At 40.5% G+C, this 17,796-nt stretch overlaps 1 protein-coding gene across 1 annotated transcript in view; it reads right to left on the reverse strand.

Moving 5' to 3' along the window:
- The window catches only part of arid3a (AT-rich interactive domain 3A), a 93,676-nt gene extending 82,591 nt beyond the window's left edge, over positions 1 to 11,085 (reverse strand). The window contains exon 1 of the mRNA XM_063012941.1: positions 10,956 to 11,085. The gene's annotated coding sequence lies outside the window, so the exon portion shown is untranslated. The remainder of the gene's footprint in view (positions 1 to 10,955) is intronic.
- Positions 11,086 to 17,796: the final 6,711 nt, after the last annotated feature.

Below are 17,796 nucleotides of genomic sequence, written 5' to 3' on the forward strand. Positions count from 1 at the left end.
ATTTTATATTTTCATTTTCATGGCTGCAAGGTAAGTTAAAACTGCCAAGTCTAAAATATATATTCAATTATTGGTGTTACACACCTGTTCACCAAAATGTGAGGCTAAGTTACCTAAAAGTCATTTCAAGGGCTGTCCTTATACTTTTGTCCATATAGTGTATGCAAAATAGAAGCATATTGCCGCTGTCACTTTTGCTGTCCTGCATTAAATCTTCTAAATTGGGGGGTTGGAGAGATAGATCATAATCAGTTAAATGTTACATGGGTACACTACCAGGGCACAGATTACTGCTCAGTATTGTACTGTTTGACAGGGCTGCAGCAACACCGTGCCAAAAGCCCTTAAAGAACTGATTGCGAGCCAAACCAGCTGATTCCACGGCTGCAGTGTTAATACACGCTCACGCCTCTGTGTCAGCACCTTCTGCTCTGTGAACACATGTTGTTTAAGTCTTAAAGCATGTTTTACTAATGATAATAGATTTAAAATGCAAAAAAAGATGAGTCCGGGTCAAGCTAATAAGCAACATAAAGAGCATGTTCCATTTGTATGTGAATTCATGTTTATTTTATAATAATAGTAATAACCTTTATCCATCAATCGACACCTAATCAACCAATCATTAATAAACTGAAAACATTTTAAGTAGAGATGGGACGATCGATCGGCTATGAATCGGTATCGGCCGATTTTTAATCAAAATATGCTATCGGCGATCGGCGAAAGTAGCCGATCCGATCGTGTGATATATAAAGATCACGTTAAGTTAACAGCTTAGTGGATTGTTCCAGACTTTGAGCTACGACGCTCCAACCATCACATCACCATTCATCAACAATCGTACAGAAACCACAGTGAAAGCTCTTCATGACCTAAAATAACATCATTAACGTTGTGCATCATACATATGATGTAATTTTGCTGATTGTAATATTTACTTTAAAAAGATCATTCAACCCGGTCACATCTGAGTCGATTCTATCAGCACGTTATATAAACTCCTGGTTCACTTTGGTAAATCGTAAGCGGTTCTTACTTGTGATGTAGATGAGAACAGAAGACGTTACAGAGCCAATCAGAGGCAAAAGTTTATTCATTACCAAATTCGTTAGTTCAGGATCATCTGCTGAACTTTTAGCTCCTTAGACGGAACGAGTCTGACTCAGTTACAGATCTGTGGTAATAGCAGTTTAATTAAGCTTTTTAATGAAGCTTTTTAATGTAAGAGAGTCACACAAAATGTTCTGTAGTAGTTGGTGTTTATTTAAAAACACGACATTTAATTAATAACAGTAAACACGGAGAGATAACTGAGAAGAGAAACTTACGCTTCGCGAAAAATGACTCGTGAATCAATGAATCACTTATAGCGATACAGTGAACAAAGCGTCTCTTCTAAAGGCGCGCACACACACGCGCGCGCGCGCTGCTCCGGTTTATCTTCAATGTGAGGCTCTTTTTAAGTGTATTTATTTTATTTACCCCCCCCCCCGATCGCAATCGGATATCGGCCGATGTCCCTGAAAGGAAATCGCAGATCAGAATCGGTGCCCAAAACCCCGATCGTCCCATCTCTAATTTTAAGAGTTGAGTTTTGTCTTTGCAGTGACAGTCCATTTTTTCTACTTTATTTATCCGTTTTTTCCCATTTTCCCCAATTTAGTGTAGTAGTCAATTTGTCTTCCGCTGCTGGGGGATTCCTGATTGCAGTTGAGGCGAGTATATCGCTGCTCACGCCTCCTCTGACCCACACGCAGCCCTTAGCGGAACCCTTTTTCACCCATGCATTCTGCACAGGCGCCTCTCTATCTGCTAATCAGGGTCCTTACACAGCATTTAAAGACCTCACCCACATAGTCCGGTCATCCCGCCCTAGCAGAAACATGTCTGCTGCAGATGGCGTCCAGCCGACCGGTGGCAATGCCGAGTTTCGGTCTGTCTAGTTTAAAATCTCGGCACTGATGTGCTAGCGGTATATCCCGCTGCGCCACCTGGGCGCTGTGACAGTCCAAATTTGAACTGATTGGGCATAGTCCAAAACCCCTAAACCCCAACAAACTGTCAGTGAATTTCCAAATTCTAACTGTGGCAAGTCATAGATCAGGGTAAGGATATAAAATAATATCTAAGGTTTTAAGGACAACAGTGTCTCAATCATTAATCATTCTGAAATGGTAGAAGCTTGACACAGACTCTCTACAGCTGGCCAAACATAAAGGACCTTGGTCAGGGAAATAAAAAGAAACACAACAGTCTAGGGATGTAACGATTCGCCCCAATACAGTTAATAACCGATTCAAAAATACCACGATTGTCATGTAAATTGAATCGATATTCACTTTAAACAGCAGAGGGCACTAGCGCTATACACCTTGCCTTGTTTACGTCACTGGCGCTATATGCCTGGTTGCCAAATTCGGGGTTTTTCAGCCAGATTGGGCTTAATTACAAATTATTTTGCATAGTTTGTACCTACCTCAGAAATAAAAGGACATTTATTATTTAGATAAATAAACTATAATCACAAATACAGTATTTTCTTTTTTAAAAGAAATAATAAAAGGAAACTGTCATAATTTGTCTTCAATTTCAGTTAAAAATAAAAATCGGGAAAAAAACGTATCGTGAACCGAATATCGTGAATCGCAACGCATCGTGGGTAGAGTGTACAACAGTCCCTTTAAAGAAACTCTGAATGTCCTGTGTGAGAACAGACAACCTATGCAGCAGTAAGAAAATCAGGATTTTATAACAGAGTGACAAGATGCAATATTTTTGTGCTCAACGAGATGGAAAATGAACTCTCTTGGGCAAGACAGCAAGCGCTATGTTTGGCGATAAACAACCAGTGCACACATCACCTGGCTAAATACCATCCTTACTGTAAAACATGGTGGTGGCAGCATCATGCTATGGGGGTGCTTTTTAGCAACAGGGACAAGGACCCCCAACCTGTCTGTCTTTGTATTGAATTAGAGACTAAAATTTAATCTATGGGTTTTAGTAATCTTATCAGGACAATGAAAAATAATCCCAGTGTAAAACCTTAAGAGGACTGGGAGTTGAATGCTGGGACAACATGATCAGTGGCAGTGTTGCTGTGTTCTGGGACACAGTCCTTTCCAGTGATGTATCAAAACTGGAACTGTTCGGCCATACGGATCAGCGGTTTGTTGAGAAATACAAGGCTTATAGCCAGGAGAATACCCTCCTCACGGTCAAGCATGGAGGTGGGTCAGTCGGGAGGTTGTTCTGCTGCAGAAATGAGCAGTCTTGACTGTAACTGAAATACCAAAGCATTTTAAAAAGGAATGTTATGTCTTTTGTGAATCTTGATGGTAACACCAGCAATACAGTGATCGGCAGTGTAGCCTAGTGGTTAAGGTACTGGTCCAGAATTCAGAAGGTTGCCGGTTCAAGCCTCACCACTACCAGGTTGCCACTGTTGGGCCCTTGAGCAAGGCCCTTGACCCTCAATTGCTTAGACTGTATACTGTCACAACTGTAAGTCGCTTTGGATAAAAGCGTCTGCTAAATGCCGAAAATGTAAATGTAAATGTAAATGTGATCCCACTGAGCACACTTCCAAGTCAACCAAAGCTTGGTTAGGGTGGAATCTAATCAGTCCTGGAATATTCCAGAGTGGCGTACATAGTCTTAGTATTTAAATCCAATCAAATCTTTGGTGTGATTTAAAAAAGAAAAAAGGAGTTGCACGTGAGGTTTCAGAAGCTTGTTAGCACTTAGTGAAACCACTCATTAAAGGTCATCACAGCAAAAGGATGTTTCACTAAGTAGTGAGACTGGGGGTTCAATAACTGACCTCAAAATGACATCAACTTACGTTCTCAAAATTGCTATTTGCTATTATATACATTGATCAGCCATAACATTAAAACCACCTCCTTGTTTCTACACACACTGTTCATTTTATCAGCTCCACTTACCATATAGGAGCACTTTGTAGTTCTACAATTACTGACTGTAGTCCATCTGTTTCTCTGTATGCTTTGTTTGCCACCTTTCATGCTGTTCTTCAATGGTCAGGACTCTCCCAGGACCACCACAGAGCAGGTATTATTTGGGTGGTGGATCATTCTCAGCACTGCAGTGACACTGTCATGGTGGTGATGTGTTAGTGTGTGTTGTGCTGGTAAGAGTGGATCAGACACAGTAGCACTGCTGGAGTTTTTAAACACCTCACTGTCCCTGCTGGACTGAGAAAAGTATATCCAGCCAACAGCGCCTCATGGGCAGCGTCCTGTGACCACTGATGAAGGTCTAGAAGATGACCGACTCAAACAGCAGCAATAGATGAGCGATCGTCTCTGACTTTACATTTGTCACTGCAGGGCTGAGAATGATCCACCACCTAAATAATACCTGCTCTGTAGTGGTCCTGAGAGAGTCCTAACCATTGAAGAACAGCATGAACGGAGGCTAACAAAGTACGCAGAGAAACAGATGGACTACAGTCAGTAATTGTAGAACTACAAAGTGCTCCTATATGGTAAGTGGAGCTGATAAAATGGACAGTGAGTGTAGAAACAAGGAGGTGGTTTTAATGTTATGGTTCATCGGTGTATATATGAGTACATATACTGCGTATGCATGGTTGAACGCATATACAGTGTATCACAAAAGTGAGTACACCCCTCACATTTCTGCAAATATTTTATTATATCTTTTCATGGGACAACACTATAGACATGAAACTTGGATATAACTTAGAGTAGTCAGTGTACAGCTTGTATAGCAGTGTAGATTTACTGTCTTCTGAAAATAACTCAACACACAGCCATTAATGTCTAAATAGCTGGCAACATAAGTGAGTACACCCCACAGTGAACATGTCCAAATTGTGCCCAAATGTGTCGTTGTCCCTCCCTGGTGTCATGTGTCAAGGTCCCAGGTGTAAATGGGGAGCAGGGCTGTTAAATTTGGTGTTTTGGGTACAATTCTCTCATACTGGCCACTGGATATTCAACATGGCACCTCATTGCAAAGAACTCTCTGAGGATGTGAGAAATAGAATTGTTGCTCTCCACAAAGATGGCCTGGGCTATAAGAAGATTGCTAACACCCTGAAACTGAGCTACAGCATGGTGGCCAAGGTCATACAGCGGTTTTCCAGGACAGGTTTCACTCGGAACAGGCTTCGCCAGGGTCGACCGAAGAAGTCGAGTCCACGTGTTCGGCGTCATATCCAGAGGTTGGCTTTAAAAAATAGACACATGAGTGCTGCCAGCATTGCTGCAGAGGTTGAAGACGTGGGAGGTCAGCCTGTCAGTGCTCAGACCATACGCCGCACACTGCATCAACTCGGTCTGCATGGTCGTCATCCCAGAAGGAAGCTGACGCACAAGAAAGCCAGCAAACAGTTTGCTGAAGACAAGCAGTCCAGGAACATGGATTACTGGAATGCCCTGTGGTCAGACGAGACCAAGATAAACTTGTTTGGCTCAGATGGTGTCCAGCATGTGTGGCGGCGCCCTGGTGAGAAGTACCAAGACAACTGTATCTTGCCTACAGTCAAGCATGGTGGTGGTAGCATCATGGTCTTGGGCTGCATGAGTGCTGCAGGCACTGGGGAGCTGCAGTTCATTGAGGGAAACATGAATTCCAACATGTACTGTGACATTCTGAAACAGAGCATGATCCCCTCCCTTCGAAAACTGGGCCTCATGGCAGTTTTCCAACAGGATAACGACCTTAAACACAACCTCCAAGATGACAACTGCCTTGCTGAGGAAGCTGAAGGTAAAGGTGATGGACTAAACCCAATTGAGCACCTGTGGCGCATTCTCAAGTGGAAGGTGGAGGAGTTCAAGGTGTCTAACATCCACCAGCTCCGTGATGTCATCATGGAGGAGTGGAAGAGGATTCCAGTAGCAACCTGTGCAGCTCTGGTGAATTCCATGCCCAGGAGGGTTAAGGCAGTGCTGGATAATAATGGTGGTCACACAAAATATTGACACTTTGGGCACAATTTGGACATGTTCACTGTGGGGTGTACTCACTTATGTTGCAGCTATTTAGACATTAATGGCTGTGTGTTGAGTTATTTTCAGAAGACAGTAAATCTACACTGCTATACAAGTTGTACACTGACTACTCTAAGTTATATCCAAGTTTTATTTCTATAGTGTTGTCCCATGAAAAGATATAATAAAATATTTGCAGAAATGTGAGGGGTGTACTCACTTTTGTGATACACTGTATATGGTTGAATAAAACTGCAAGACGAGAAATCTGATACGATTATACCTGGTAACGTGCCAAGCAGAAACCTGTTCAGCCAGCTTGAGCGAGGATTTGCAAAGAAAAACCTAGAAAGCAGATTTGATTCAAAACAACTGGTTGTGATTATCATAAATATAACACCATCAAGGGTTCCAGGCCAAAATCGCACAGACTCATTGTTTTCCCATGTATTATTAATACACAAAACTATGTATCGTACCCCTGTGTATTGAAAAACACATCTCAAATAAACACCTGCTTTATCCAGCTGTGTCATTGAAATAGGGTAGAGGCCCCTCAGCCTGTTTTTTAGCATAAATGAACCTGTTGCACTGTAATTCATCTATAAAAGCATAACACTCCGCCGCAGACATTTGGAAAGCTTTAATTCACTTGATTTAGATGTGTGCATTATTTAATTATGTATCTCATTCAAAGCAACAACTGTATCTGTTGCCAAAAATCATACAACATGTAATAAAAAGATATTTATAATTAAAAGAATACCACAAACTTTGTCTGTTTAAATGTTCCTCATTTATCTTTAAACCCCCCTTTCTCTTCCCCTTCCATCAACAACCATTTCTTAATCTTGATATGAATCACATTGTTGTACCTACAGGCAATTCAGGAAATGATTACACGAGTACAGAACGTCCAAACACAAAAAATCAGGTCATGTAAAGAACAAAATAATCTGAATGATATCTGAAGATTTAAACAATTCAACCAAGGAACAATAAAAAGAAAAACACACACACACAAATTGTACACCCCCCTCCCCCACGTCTTAGTAAAGCCAAGATTTGAAGCAAACTTAAATCTTGTGATTTACAGTGCTATGAATGTAAAGCATTCACCTCACCCTGTTTTCTTTAGGTTTGAATATTTGGCACAATAAATGGCTTCAGATATGTAATAGCCCCCTAAACTGGTTGTAACTGGTTTTGCTGCCTTCAGCAGCAACAACAGCAGCCAAACGCTTTCAACACCTGAGGATAAGTCCTTCACAACAGTGTGGAGACATATGGGCCCATGAAGTATTAAGGCAAAATCAACCTGTTTCCTGTTCTTGTCATAGACTTCTCCTTAGTGTTACGTTTAATTAAGATGTGAGGAACTGAATGATCAGATTGCATTTTCCCTCTTTTTCTCCCAATTTAGCCAATCCGTTGCTGAGGACCCCGACGGCGTCCAAGGAGGGTGTCTATTCTCCTGACACACAATCCCACTGATGTGTGCGCCTTCTTATTTTCCCATACTTGGTGGATTTGCGTGTGAGGTCGGCTTCGTTCTCCGCAACCAAAATCCTTTCACAGCTTTGATAATCCCACCCTTTGTCCGGTCTTTCCCACCCTGCAGAATGGAAGCCAATTTTTGCCTGCTAGAGAGCGCCCAGCCGTCCGGTAGCAGAGGCGGGATTCGAACCCGGGAGTTTCAGAATCTTGCCGCTGGTGTGCGAGCGGATTATCCGCTGCGCCACCTGGGCTGGAACAGACTGATTTTAAGCCCGTATTTAATAGATGCCAATTCACCTTCTGCACTTTCTTTGGAGGTTTGGGAGGGAATTTTTTTCCAGGTCCCAGTTATGCAAGGCACCACACACACATTTACACAATTCCACCTATAGGTCATTTTAAACAGCCAATCCAACGTCTGCATGTTTCATAAGGTAAACATAGACAGACTGTACATGCAAATCCTTAACAGACAGAAAGTGATTGATAGGATTGAATCCAGGTCCCCAGGACCCACGCTGCTCTGTGGTACCCATTCTACCCCCCTTGCCGTCCTACGTTTTAATATAGTTTCGATGTTGTAGTAATTTATGTCCAATTCATTCAGGAAACAAAAATCCGGTTCACGATTGTTCGGTTTCTGCAGCCCCGGTGTGACATATGGCAAACATGCTGCCGTTCCTTACATCTGTGCATGAACAAGTCTTGTAGTATGTATTCACTTTGAACAAGGCACACTATTCATCGGCCAGCCATCATTATGCAGCCCCGGCTCTTGAAGGCCTCGGCTTGATCTCTAGCCACCGAGGCCTTGTTTTTCAACCAGACCTCAATTCTTTAACATCAGATTTGCTTAGTAGTCCAACCTTCAAGAACCATGAAGGATCATCTGGTACTTCAACTTGACAAATGAGCTAATGAAGTCAGAGTACATGAACAAAACCACCAAATCTAAATATCCGACAGACTTAGAATTAAGTTTTTATGAAAGGCATTGCCCAGTCCTCTAACAGGTAAAAATCACTTAAAACAAATACTTTGTTCAGCTTTTTTGATGCATTACCCAGGTTAATTTTTATTTAAACTCACACAACAAGCCTTGTTTGTCTGTTTTAATGCATCAGAATTTACATTTGACATTGCCAATTCAAACTTCAATTCATTTTATGAGCTTGGGTGGCGCCGAAGTCTATTACACCAGTCCACAACCAAGCATCTACACAGACATCAATGGCTATGTATGGGGGGGGGGGGTCCTGCGATGGACTGGCACCCTGTCCTGGGTAGTCACGTTGCTGGGTCCCTGAACGGAATAAAGCAGCTAATGAAATTGCAATAAAATGCAGTGGGAGATCAGAGGTTACTATGATGGTATGATTTACTAGTAACAATGCAGATAATAACCTGACAAATGTACATTTGAATGAATATTGTTATATAGTTTTTGCTGGTAATTCACAACTTTCCTAATCCAGAACAGCATGAAGTATTATTCTCTCTAATTCAACATAACTGAATTTGAACAGAATAAAAGAAATGCAGCTTTTAAAGAAAACAATGAAACATAATTTGTTCCTTTAAATACCCTTCACAGCTTTTGTGAGCCACTTTGTTCTGGGACACTCTTCACAAAGACCAGTTTGACTTTGCTGGAAGAGGAGAAATTAATGAATTAACAGTCTGATTCTAAATTCAATGACCAGATAGATTATTGAGATCATGTCAAACCATGCTTGTGACCTAATGATGAAGTGTTTTGTTTGTTTGTGTTTATTGCCATTCCCGCTTAATTAGGCTATGTACATGGCATTAGAGGTGGGTTCAAAACCAAGTTTAAGCTGAGTAAAAGTTAATGTACTATATTTGGCTTTTAATCTTTAGGTAATTCAGAAAATGCAGGATTTTTTGTGGGTTAATGCGTTCGGAAATGATGAAGTGAATTTTACTCAATGGTGACTATATACTGACATACGTACATATAGAGAAGTGTTACAAAGGGTCATAATTTTCAGCTTTAACTATGTTCTTCTATTAGGGGTCTCTGTTTAAATCCCTTTTCTCATTTTACAATTAAATGGCATATAGCAGTTTGTTACAGTGGAATTCAGTAATTTTGTGCCAGTATTTTGATTTTTATATCACGAATGGTATAAGATCAAATCTCTATCGGGCAGTATATATAGTCATGCTGCTCAGCTCTTATATTGAACTCAATTTAAAGGAAGTAGAGGAAGAACACCACACAAAAAGTCTATAGTACACATACACACAACCTTTCCGAATCCATATGCCTACCTGGTTATTTTACAGACTGATTTAGGTATTAAAAGTAAGCTTGATCGTCAAATTATACACGTACAGATGTAAATAGAATGGTATTTTTGGAATGTGTGTTTCAGATTGTCAGAAGCAGCAGGTCCGACCACGTGGAGAGGCTTACATACATACATACATTTGGGCTTCCTGCCAAACTGTTTACGTTAAATGTCTCGGAAAGGAAACGAACTGAGAAGGAAACCTAGCTGAATATCTTACCTACTATAGGCTACACTATCTACACTGTGTAGCTTGTGGAACATTTAAAGAGCTTTATTGTATACCATGGTATAGACTATATATAGTGTAGCATATATAGTATGTAGTCGGACTACTGTGTGTGTGTGGGGGGGGGGAGTGTTTAACACTCGGTTACTTTATAATATAATCGCTTTTTAACGGTTTTCTCAACAACTAATTTCTAATTTTCATTTCATTAAAGCTTTTTATATCGCTTTATGTGCACTTTAACGGTTTTATCCAGACTCGACCAGTAATCCAATACTGTATTTTGGAAAGGGTTGAAACCAATACTCGACTTCCCCTGTCGAAGCAGCATTGATAAGCAGCATTTGTAAGGTTTTACTAACTGTAGATAATACTTTAAGAAGTGACTCAGACACACGTAGTATTATTTTAAATACCCCTTACCTTGTCAGAAAGAGTAAAAAATGTAAAAAAATAAATAAATAAAAAACTATTAATCCACACAGGTTTATGTGCTCACGAATATCTTGCTGTAGTAAAGCTTTGTCAAGTCAGCTCGCGCTGGTCAGTCAATAAGGCAAGGTTTTCTATATTAATACAAATGCGGTCGCGTTCCAAACCGCTCACTATCGTAGTACGTGACGCGCTGAAACAGTACATCGTGTACCCGCGTGAGTTCACTATTTAGACTCACTATATATTACAATAGTGAGAGTTTTTAGACGCAGCCATGACAACCGGGTTGAAGTAGCCTATACCATGGCTACTAACGTTACAGTAAATTCAACACACAGTTACTGTATCGTGTCCGGTGTGGAAAATTAATAGAAATGTAGACACAATATTTACCAATATAGATCTATATAAAAATTAAGAAATAATGCAACAAACAAGACGTTCGGGTCAAAAGCGTGACAGAACATTGAGTACTTAAATCAAAATCCTTACCAATTCAGCTTCCGTTTGATTGTTCAGACTCTTGGGAAGCGGAAGAATCATTCCTGATTTCCCCGTGAAAACAAGGTGTTCATCCTACTTTTATTAAACATTAAATTGTTAAGTACGCTGTACCGTCCAGCCCGCGTTCACAGTTAATTCGGTTTTAGCTTCACATTTGAGCTAATTTGTTCGTAACGATACATCTTTGACTAATCTGAGGCGTGTCCACAGCCGTTGAGTCAAATCATTCATTGGATGACAAACAACATTTAGATGCAAATTCCAGTCGCCTGAGTGAAAATCTCCCCCCACCACCGAATACTTCTGATTAGCAGGACACGTCTACTTTATTTCGTTTCGAAAGAAGCTTAATCACATTAACAAATGCTTGTTTTTGGAGTGTCGTCGTCTTTCTTGTCACAAAACGACAGTCTACAATGCTAAAATAGTTCTTCTACGTGTCTGGCCAGTTTATTAGGAATACCTGTACTCCTAAAACTCCTAAACGTGTGGAGGCAATGTGTACAATCATACAGACAATAGCTTCTGACAAAGGGCTTTAGTTATTTACATTTTCGGCATTTAGCGGACGCTTTTATCAATTGAGGGTTAAGGGCCTTGCTCAGGGGCCCAACAGTGGTGGTGGGGCTTGAACCGGCAACCTTCTAATTACTAGTCCAGTACCTTAACCACCGAGCTACCACCGCCCTTTCTTCTCATTACGTTCTCATTACATTTATTGAGTTATTGTTCGCATTACGTTTACATTTTCAGCATTTAGCAGACGCTTTTATCCAAAGCGACTTACAATTATTGCTTGCTCAGGGGCCCAACAGTGGCAGCTTGGGAGTGGTGGGGCTTCAACCGGCAACTTTCTGATTAGCAGGACACGTCTACTTCTTTTCGTTTCGAAAGAAGCTTAATCACATAAACAAATGCTTGTTTTTGGAGAGTCGTCGTCTTTCTTGTCACAAAACGACAGTCTACAATGCTAAAATAGAGTCCATTTCACTCTTTGTCCTTCTATGTGTCCGGCCAGTTTATTAGGAATACCTGTACAACTCCTAAACGTATGGAGGCAATGTGTACAATCATACAGACAAAGAGCTTTAGTTATTGTTCTCATTACATTTACAGTTTCAACATTTAGCAGACGCTTTTATCCAAAGCGACTTACACGACCAACAGTGGCAGCTTGGCAGTAGTGGGGCTTGAACCGGCAACCTTCTGATCAGCAGGACACGTCTACTTCTTTTCGTTTTGAAAGAAGCTTAATAACATAAACAAATGCTTGTTTTTAGAGTGTCGTTGTCTTTCATGTCACAAAACAATTACTGCTTGCTCAGGGGCCCAACAGTGGTAGCTTGGGAGTGGTGGTGCTTTAACCCTGTCTGCTCCAGGGGCGCCGTACTATGGCTTACCCTGCGCTCTGACCCCAGCTTCCAAACAAGAATTTTATTGTACTGTACAAATGTGTATGTATATATGTCAAATAAAGTATATCTTCTTGAACCGGCACCCTTCTGATTACTAGTCCAGTACCTTAACCGCTGAGCTATCACTGCCCATTAAACATCAGAACGATCGTGGCATTATAGGTGCCAGACTGGCTGGAGTATGAGTATGACAGAAACTCCTCTTGTGATTGTCCAGTACAATAGTCTCTAGAGTTTACTTTTAAAAACACGTTGTTCAGAGATCAGGAGAGAATGGCCAGACAGGTTCGTCCAGACGAGGTGACCATATGGGTCTTCAGGCTTTTTAATGACTTGTTAATTGTTCCTCTAATCATATCCAAGAATCTTGTTGTTGGCTGTCCTCTTCCAAGCTTACTCGTCTGTTCCAGTGAATTGATTCTTCTCATAATGTGTACAAACCTAGCGTGCTTAAGTTTGATTTTGGGGTTTTAAGTAAGAAGTTAGATTTAATTTGTTCAAAAATCCATTTGGTTGTCTTCTTTGCCATCCAAGGTACTTTGCCATCCAAAGTTCAAAGGAATCGATATACTTCCAGCTTTTGGACAGCTTTTTTAGTTCCTCCATTTTTGGTCTGCCAAGTGCCAGTATGTAATGTATATTCTAACTGCTGGATTATTTGCTGTTAATAATTGACCTGAGTAAGCAGAAGCTGCAAACCACTTCCATTAAAGGTAAAGTTAGTGTTTTTTTTCTGTTGTCCTGACTTCTTTCTCATATTGAGCTGCCGTCTCATTTTTCATTCCATTCTTTAACTTTCTTAGGTCTTCCTGGTTTTCTGCTGTGAGTGTTGTCATTTACATATTTAGGGTTGATATTTTTAGGCATTGTTGCTGATCATGTGCATACATGTATGGGCATAGTTTCATTATAGCTACTTCCAGCATGATAATACATCATGTCACAAATCAAAACGAATCTTAAACTCTACTTTTACCTCCCAAGTCAACAGATGTAAACAAATCAGTTAGATCATTTGCTGTAATATTTTACCAAGAACCAAAATTTCACAGGATTGTTTTAAACACATTGTAAAAACTATGCTACAGTGAATTGAGGCTGTTCTGAGAACAGGGTGTTGGGATCCTACATGGCAATAGTGCGACATTCCTTATAAACTGGTCAGTGAGTGTACATTGCTTACTGATTATAAAACTCACACTAAGACCCTCAAGCTTTGCAGAATCTACATGTTGGTAACTGTTGTACCACCTACCCAAAAATGAAAAGCCGAAATCAGGAGACAAACATTTCCAAAATATTTTACTGTCTCAAAATTGGTAGCAATAGGACATGTATTAAAGCTGCATCACATAATCTCTGGGTATAATTATTCTACAATATATTCCTGCAAATAACATTATGTAACATCAGTTATGCAGTGCTGATTGTTCTGGTGGTTGCAAGGGACAAGTCTATACATACTCATGCCATAGTGATATAGTAAATAAAGTATACAACCTCCTAGGAGTTCATACATAGAGACTTTCAGTGCAACACACAAAACCAGTGATTAACTTTTAAAAATAGACTAGTTTCAAATCAAAGAGACATTTTCTTTATGTTTCAAGACATTAAATAAATACAAAATCTTACAATTATCGTAGATATTATATTTTAGAATATAGTGAGAACAAAAGTAGTGCATAACTTGCATTTGTTTGTAACTTCTATTCATTTCAGTGTACTTTTTTCTATTGAATTAAACAATAACTATTGAATTAAAAAAGAGTGGTGTATAGAAACAAGAAAAGCAGACACAATCAGCTCCTTTCAAACACTGAATTAACATTATTTACATTTCACATTTACATTTTATTTTTAACTTTGCCGTTTCTATTACCTTTTAACTACAAATGAAGATGCTGGGTTTATTGCACTGTGTCTCCACCTAGTGGACCACAGGGAGAAATGAAATACACACTTTGGCCAAATAAGCTATCATATTATCGACTATTAATGCCATTAACTTAATTTCCGTTCACGTCTATACATTTTTGAAATACAATGTGAGAAAGATTTAATCGTAGAAGTGTACACTGATCAGCCATTTTTCTACACTCACTGTAAATTTTATCAGCTCCACTTTCCATATAGAAGCACTTTGTAGTTCTACACTTACTGACTGTAGTCCATCTGTTTCTCTACATCCTTTTTTCTTTGCCCCCTTTCATGCTGTTCTTCAATTGTATTATTTAGGTGGTGGATCATTCTCAGCACTGCAGTGACAATGACATGGTGGTGGTGTGTTAGTGTGTGTTGTGAGTGTCTGATGAGTGGATCAGACACAGCTGTGCTGCTGGAGTTTTTAAATACTGTGTCCACTCACTGTCCACCCTATTAGACACGCCTACCTAGTTGGTCCATTTTGTAGATGTAAAGTCAGAGACGATCGCTCATCTATTGCTGCTGTTTGAGTTGGTCATCTTCTAGACCTTTATCAGTGGTCACAGGACGCTGCCACCACCACCACGATGTTAGTGTCACTGCAGTGCTGAGAATGATCCACCACCTAAATAATACCTGCTCTGTAGTGGTCCTGGGAGAGTCCTGACCATTAAAGAACAGCATGAAAGGGGGCTAACAAAGCATGCAGAGAAACAGATGGACTACAGTCAGTAATTGTAGAACTACAAAGTGCTTGTATATGGTAAGTGGAGCTGATAAAATGAACAGTGAGTGTAGAAACAAGGAGGTGGTTGATCGGTGTATATTCCCCTCCAGACATTATATACCACAAACCATTGAACGATTGTTTTTCCTTTAGCAACAACAAACAAGCTATATTTAAAACCAAACTACAACGAGATTAAATCAATGAAACAAAACTGAAAATGTATTGTGATGTTAAGGCATTCTCAGACATCACTAATACTAAATAAGCACAAATTTTCACAGATGCGCTACAAAATCTTGTGGAAAGCCTTTGCAGTTATAGCAGCTACATGTTAATGCCATTACCCGAAATGGGATGACCAACAATGTCTTTAAAGACTCTAACTTTTAACTGAGTGATCATGACTGTGCCCTCACCCCTCTGCAGACTACACCACCTGTAACTTTCAAGGGCTCACACCAGCCATTCTAATTACACTGTTAATGCCATTTTTAAAGCCTTAAAGGCATCATTTATTGTTGTTATTATAGTGTTATTACTTGAACAAGTTTGATTATTTAATTCCGAGTAAAAACACAGCCAAATGATTGAGTGACTGTAGTAAAGATCAGTTGCTCCCTTTGAACAGGATCGTTTGAAAGCGCCCTTTTGAAGTATGGCTTTACCACACCTGATTTGGAATGACCTTACAAACGGTTGCCACAGGCAGTCCCCCCTTTAATGTTCACCAGGTGCACCTGAACACTTCGGAATGGACCACAGCCTAAAAGCCTACAACCATTTATTAATTTATCCATTGTCCAGCGCCACCCAAAAACACAGAGCTTAGGAGTAAAAACACATTCTGTAGCCATGTCACCTTGCTGCTTTTCAGCAACCACTAAATTAACCTCCCTCCTTTGTATTACTTTGAAATTTACACCCCATACATATGCATTCATGCTTTCATACATGACTGACAGTCAAGCAGAGCATCTTTGTGGTGATGGTTTGAATTTTGCATGCCACCTCGGTTTATTTTGTTGTTAACAGAGCCTGGAGCAGCCACAAAGACTCATTTTACAACATACATTGCTGTAAGAAGGAGTTCAATCTTTTACGTTGCTGTGGACCAGGGGCAGCTCGTTCCTTAGGGCGATCACAGCTGTGACTGTTCTGGACAGTCTGTCTTGCCTTGGAATATTGTAGTCCAATCAGCGTCGAGTTGTGTTCCTTACAGTACCGCCCCTTTTGGGGCGATTTCAGTCTGACTGAAAATCACCCCGGATCGCTCTCATAGACTCTCATGTTAAGGCACTTTTTTTCGAACTGCAGGCGCTGCAATACAATCTGAATGGATTCCGGGAGGGCTCGCACTTACGTGCTTGCGTCACACGTAACCTGGTGTCGCGATCTTGTCACCATGACTACCATTACCTCAGTTCGGAGCAACTCCATCGTGTAATCAGGATAAATTAGCAACTTAGGGACACCCAGACCAAATTTAAACAACAAGTATCTACAAAGGGGGGGAAATCATATAAGTTACAAGTAAATTACAAGTAAGTAATGTCATTTTAAAATTGTGATTGCACTTATTGTATCTCCCCAATTGTTTAATTGTACTTCGTTATTCATTGCACATCAGCCCCGATGCTGGTCTGTCTCCATGTCCAAGTTATTTGTGAGGGCAAACTGACAGATGACTTAAGATGTTCATTATTTAAGCTTTAATTTACCCATTGAACGGGTCACCTTGGCCATCATCGCAATAATTGCCCCCCTGAGAGATTTGGCAGGAGCCGCCACTGCAGTGGACTACTTTTTTTTTGCAGAACTGCTTTTAAAAATAAGCTGACAGTTTAAGGTCCTGCCACAGAATCACATATTTAAGGATTTAAGATTTAGAGCCATTTCAAGGTGGACTTACTACAGGACTTAGAATTGTTGTTTTGATAATAAATTAATCACAATATGATTTAAATCAAGAACTAATGATCTCCAGATGTTTCTGGTAGACAGCAGAATTGATGTTTCTGTCCATGTTGGCAAGTGGCCCAGGCCCTAAAGCAGAACAGCATCTCCAAATCATCCCACTACCACTACCTGTTAGATTTTTTATGATTGTTCAAATGGTATAATTGTATTGAATCACAAAGGTGTTTTCTGCGCAGCGGGATATTCCATTAGCACACCAGCACCGAGATTCTGAACTCCTCGGTTCAAAACTCGGTGTTGCCACCAGTCGGCTGGGCGCCATCTGGCGGGCATGATTGGCAGTGCCTGCAGCAGATACTAATTGGCCACCGTATCTGGGGCGGCACGGTGGCTGTGCGTCTAATGCCAAGTTCACACTACACGACTTTCCAAGTCGTCAGGTCGCTGTACAGTTCACACTATACGACTGAATCTCTTGCACTCGGGAGTCTTTCAGTCGGTGTATATTTCACACTACACGACTGATCGGCGATAGGGGGTTTCACACTACACGATCCATCACCAACTGGAATCGCAGGCGAGCTTCTCTGGTCTCCCTTTTTTTTTTTTTTTTACAAAAACACACGTGAGAAGTGACGAGGGGTTTAATGACACCACGTCCAAAAATGCACATCAACAAGTAGCGAGAGATCAAAGGGTTTGTGCGCTGATGTGCAGCGTAATATCAAGGAGGAAAAATAAATGAATCTGAGTGGATTTGGCAACACGAACAGTATATGGCTTGTTCTGTAGTAAGTTGGAGGTTAATTAATAATTTTGCAATGCAGCGTGGGTGTTATGT

The sequence above is a fragment of the Trichomycterus rosablanca genome, chromosome 17 (assembly GCF_030014385.1).
Source record: "Trichomycterus rosablanca isolate fTriRos1 chromosome 17, fTriRos1.hap1, whole genome shotgun sequence".
NCBI classification, from domain to species: Eukaryota; Metazoa; Chordata; class Actinopteri; order Siluriformes; family Trichomycteridae; genus Trichomycterus; species Trichomycterus rosablanca.